The following is a 6,024-nucleotide window of genomic DNA, read 5'->3' as shown; positions in this document are numbered from 1 at the left end:
AGATTATTTTTGTCTAATTCTGTTCCTGTGTTCACATTTATGTTTGAATTCTGAATCTAGTATAGACCAATGATATTCTTTATTTGAATTCCAGTTACATCATAGAATGGCTTGGGTTGGAAAGAACTTCTATAGCTTGTCGCGTATGAAAATGAGACTCACAAGCTGAGAGCAAAATGAACCTGTTTATTGAAGAGTTAAGATGGTACTTACACACTTAGGGTGAGAATCTTTGTTCAGTCTTTCTCATGCAACCCGGTTGCAGGCCAGTAATAAATCTGTCAACCTGACAGTTTGTTAGTTTCCTCAAGGTTTGCAGGCTTCAAAGACACAGGATTCCTTTCCTGTTCTCAGAAAGTGTGTAATCCACTTCCTCTCATGCTTCCCAGGAATTTCCTGCACTGGCATGCTTTGCTATCTCCTTTCCTTTTTAAAGGAGTGATAGAAAAGGCTAAGGTAACCATGACTTGTTTTTGCATGCTTTTAACAGTTCTGATTATGTTAAAAGGACAAGACAGAAGATAAAAAGAATATAATTGGCAGACAACTCAGTCCAATGAAAACTCAAACTCTTAAATTTATCCCAGAAAAAAAATTTCTCAGATTCAGCCACAAATGATCAGATCTGTCAACACCTTTTGTTCCTGCAGAGTTTGTAAAGTTCTGAGCTGATCTTTTAATTGAGTGTGAAATGACTGTATATTCTGTTGTAAGGATTTATCAAAGGCTCCTTGGAGATGGTATTTAACTGTCTCATAATTCTGTTCTGTGTCATTCCGTGGAAGGGGAGTGACACACAAGGAATCATGGATATGTTTCAAATCACAGTACAGGGATGGATGAGGTTTTTGGGCCTCAACTCTCTTGCCTACCCACATAAGAGCACTTTCCAAGGCATCCTATCTGGCCATTATTTCTTTATCAATGTTTTCTTGTGTTTTTAATTGTTTTGTGAGATTAGTTAAAGCTTGTCCCATGGTATGGGCAGTTTGAATGGAATTAGTTCAGGCAGCAACAGCCACAGAGGCTGTGGTTAATATTATTACAGCAGAAACAATAGCAAAGATTAACTAACCCTGAAATTTGTGAACTCATTCAGATTTCTTCTTGGACTATTCAAGCCAGTTGCGAGAGACCATCCTGTCCTTCCCACGCTTGAGTAAGGTACCAAATTTTCAGATCTTTTAAATGGAAGAAGGACAGAATAGTTATGCATATCTCCATAGGGTATACATGATTTGAAAACAAAAGAATCAGTGGATAAAAAATACAAACAATTTCTATATTCTATCAAGAAATCATTAGCTAAAGCAAAAACATATGGATGTGAAGTACAAGTCATTAGTAATTGTTCCTCTTGCAGTGTTAAAGTAGCAATTGTTGCATTCTTATCTAATTTTACTTAGTATATCCTGTTAGCAACAGCAGGTAACAACATTTTCCACAAGTGTTTGTGCACATGAAACTGATTATTACCTAAGAAATATTGAATTAATGATTCAGCTATTCCACCATCATGCCAAACAACACTGTGGTTTGCCTTTTGGGATGGAAGAATGGTTGCAGTGATCCCACTACCATGTGGTCCCCAATCAAGTACCCTCCCATACTGTAAGAATTGTTGTTGTGCTGCTGTCCTATATATGATGTCCATTCCAAACACCGCATATTGGAGATGGGTGTAAAATGACATTTTGGGAAATTAGGTGGAGTGGCATCCACAGATTTGCTGGAGGTAGACAGAATGGCTGGCAGTGTACTAGCAGTCAATTTTCTTGCATTGTCTGAGTGTGTGCATATTAAATGCAATTGCATAGAACTGTTAGCACAAGGTAAAGGTAAAAAGGTACTTGTTTGATTCAGTGTGTCCTGGTTTGGAAAGACAGGTGTCTGCTAAGGAAGGCAGAAGAAGAACACTGCCCCACCTGGTTTGAACAGATGGGAATAAAATACATACCCCCAGTTACATTTTGTATTGCGACCCAAGACACCATGTTAGACACACTGGCAGTAAATCAGTAACAAAAGCAGTGTTAATACTATATGTATCTACAATATCCTGATCCAGGGGAGGAGGCCAAGTTCCTCCTACCCATTCTGTTCCATTGTTGCTGAGGGCAGGCTCGGGATCCTACCAGGTCAGAGGCCAAAACAGCAAAGCTTGAATGATGTGGGCCCAGAAGATTCTCCCTTCTGCCATTTGATGGCAGTACAGCAGAAGAAAGACAACAAGGTTCATTGTTGTCATCCTTGATTTGGTTTGATGTATCTTGCCAGGAACCAGTATGGTCCTGTGGGTAAAGAAACACATCCATAACCTCCTCCCGAAGCTAACAGTGGAGCTGGACCTTTCCACTGACCACTGTGTACATCCTTTTATGTAACTTCTGGGTGAACTCCATCAGTGATCTGATCCAGAAGCCTTTTATATGCAGTGAAGTTATCTCTACTGGACAGATTCAAAAATTTAAAACATAGGTTGCTTTGTCAATCTCCTCTTAAGGAGCTATACCTATTGGATTCTGCCTCTTTTGTTTTTGTAGCATGTTTTTCAATGTGAAATGCGCCCTTCCAACTATTGCTTGCCCTGTTGGGGAATGGGCAATACCTGTGACATGTTTGATACCCCAAGAGTGGAAGAATTCTTGTGTTTAATGAGATGTATATGCAGATCCATTGTCTGTTTTTATCTGTTGAGGAACACTCATCATGCTGAAGGCACGGAGCCAATGTCGGATGGCATCTCTTGATTTCTCACCTTTGTGTGCTATTGCTACTATGAATCCTGAAAAGGTATCAGTAGAAACATGGACATATTTTAAAGTCCCAAAGCTTGATATGTGTGTTACATCTGTTTGCCAAATGTCGTCAGATTTCAATTCTTGTGGGTTTGTACCTAATGTTTGTGGCAAAGAAAGAGTCTGCTGACATTGTGAGCAAGAATTCACTACATGCCGTGTTTGTGGCAAAGCTAAATCAAATTGTTTTGCCAGTGCTCAGGCATTTTGATAGTAAAACTCCTGAGAAAGTTTTGCCTGCCCTAGCTTTTGTGGTATAGTGACTGTCATGGTGAGGGCACCTGCCCTCGCATTACCTTCTGCTATAGATCCAGACAGAGTGGTGTGTGACCTTAGATGCAAATGTAATATTCATGAGACCTGTGAAGTAAAAAGTTGTACAGAGTGGTTAATAACACATAAAGCCCTTTGTGAGAGACTTCTTTCAGGAATGAATGCTCAGTTCTCTAGACAATTCCTGTAACATAAAGAGAATCACACTGAGCGTTAATAAGTTCCTGTGAAGAAAGGCAATATGCTTCTACCACAACTTCCAGCTGGACTAGCTGGGTAGATCCAGGTTGAAAGGTTATTGAATGTTCCCACTGTCCCTTACCATTTCTCCAGAAGGTGACAGCTTTGTGCATCGTTCCTGATCTGTCAGTGAAAACAGTCTTTGCATAAGGTACAGGAGTTTTCATTTGCAGTCGTCATTGTTGAAAGGGGAGTTCTTTGAAGGATCGTAGCAGGGCATATTGAGGCATCATGTGAAAAAACTGACCAATGAAGTCTGCAAGAGCAATTTGAAATGCGAGTGAATCCCTGAACAGATTCTCTAATTCTGCTGCAGCGATAGGGAGATGTGTGACTGCCAGATCATATCCTATCAGGCTCTGGCCATTTCTAGCTGCTGGGCTATCACAGCAGCAATTAGCTCTGCTTTGAATTGTTCCAAGCTGATATCAGCGCATGTCTTGATATAATCAGAAAGTTCAACATTAGCACTATTATGAATCAGGTCCATGGCTTTTTTACAGTCATTGCCAGCATTTTCATAAGCAAAAGATTTAAGGACCGCATCAGCTTCCTGCATATCAATTTGCCGTCTAATGGCAGATTGTAATTGATCAATAAAGGTAATACACAATTCCTGAGGCCCCTGGCTCACAGCAGCAAAACCAGACTACAATGTTTTTGTATCAGGTACATTTTGTAGTGCCTGCATGGCAATAACAGTAGACAGATCCCACACTTGTGGGGGGAGTCTTAACTGAGCCGGAGCAGTAGCACATGCATCTGTGCCAAAGAGCTGTGATGCAGTGATGTTAATGGGTGGTTGCTGATTACCATTGTTCAATGCCTGAGTTTGAGCCAAATCTACAAACCCCATCCACCAGACAGAGTATTTATTGCTCTCCTGTCAAAATTGTCTTAAAAAGAGATTTCCAATACACTGGTAATATAGTATGTCCTTCTGCAGTTGCACCAAACAAATTATTGTAAAGGAGGAATGTAAACCATTTTCTTTCACCAATCTCCTCAGTTCCTTTACCATCTCATACAACAGTTGTTTATGATGTGGGTTTTCATTACAATATTCAACAGGCATTGCTTGAAAAAAGTCAATATCATTCTCCTCCAGTGCTCACCTCTGGCATCTTTGTATAAACCTTTCTGGCTCAGGTCCTATAGGTGGTATTCTTTCCTCATCATGGTTGCTGGAGAAATGGGATGAGGTATAAGACAGTGGTTGAATCTCAGAAATATTTACTGCAGTCTTTTTGCATGCTGTTTGTAGTATTTCTTCTGCGCTACGAGCACCTTCTGCCTTAGCATGTACTGGGTTTAAAGAAGGATATACGTCTGGTTCTTGTCCAGAATCAATAGGACCAGGATCAAATGGATTCTTTATCTCTGGATCATTATCCTCAGGGGATGTTTCATTAACAAAAATAACAGACTCTGATGGTGATGCTGGCAGAGCATCCACAAGGACGTGATCTGCTTCTTTAAATTGTTGCAAAGCCAAGTACACCACATGCCAAGTAATAATATCATCAAGGGTGGACATCGTGATGAGAAACTTGGAGGGTGTGTAAACTTTCACCGACCTTTTGCCAGTGAGTAAGATCATGTGATGGATCATCAAGGGACAAAATAGTTTGGCCCATACAGGATGAGGCATTGGGGTTGGAGTTTATAACTCTCTGTTCCCTGGTGATGTGCAACAGACAGTCTCTATGCAGGTTTGGGATTTCACTGTGCCTTGGCCCATTATAAATAATGCTGCCCAATCCTTTGCAAATGGCTAACCTGTTCTATAGCCAGCGATGAAAGAATCTCCTTTGTGATCAGCTGAACACACACACGCCTTATTCAATCGGGGTGCGCCACGTGACTGGATCAGGCCAGTAGTAACAAAGTCCCTGTTGAATTGGGAGCCATTTGTAGTGTATGAAAACAAGACTCACAAACTGAGAGCAAAATGAACCTGTTTATTGCAGAGTTAAGACCGTACTTACACACCTAGGGTGAGAATCTTTGTTCAATCCACGCAACCTGGTTGCAGGCTTGTAATAAATCCATCGGCCTGACTGTTAGTTTCCTCAAGGTTTGCAGGCTTCGAAGAAAAAGTGTGTAATCCACTTTCTCTCATGCTTCCCAGGAATTTCCTGCAGTGCCAGCTTTGCTATCTCCTTTCAATAGGTCATCTAGCCATGAGCAGGGACATCTTCAACGAGGTAAGAGCCTCATCCAACCTGGCCTTGACATCCAGAAGAATCAACTATGTCCATAAGGTAAGACAGCACTAGGGACAGTGTCTGTCCCAGAAATTAAACTCCATAAGGTAAGATTCTTGTAATATCTGAAAAAATATATTTCATACCATATGGTCCTCCTATACCTTGATACTTACAACCTAAATGGTTACATGAAGATGCAAGTTCCAAGAACATAACACAAGCTGTGTTCCTACAAAGACTTGTTCTATATCATGTTAAGAAGTACCCATCAGCTCTCAAAATAGCACAAAAAATTAAGTCACACAAAAGAAAGTGACCTACACACAGGTACAGAGAAAATCAAGGGCAGAGCCAGAAAAATGTCAAGCTAGGAAAAAGAGAGGGATTCTTAACTTGTCTAACTGTCCACTCCTTGCACTGAGCAGGCAGAATAGGCTTTCAATTTTTTCTATCCACAAACCTCTGCAGGGCTGAGTGAGGGAGATAACCCTCACTCAATAAAT

The sequence above is a fragment of the Prinia subflava genome, chromosome 5 (assembly GCF_021018805.1).
Source record: "Prinia subflava isolate CZ2003 ecotype Zambia chromosome 5, Cam_Psub_1.2, whole genome shotgun sequence".
NCBI classification, from domain to species: Eukaryota; Metazoa; Chordata; class Aves; order Passeriformes; family Cisticolidae; genus Prinia; species Prinia subflava.
The sequence above is the reverse complement of the archived record's forward strand: the minus strand, read 5'-3'. Positions refer to the sequence as shown.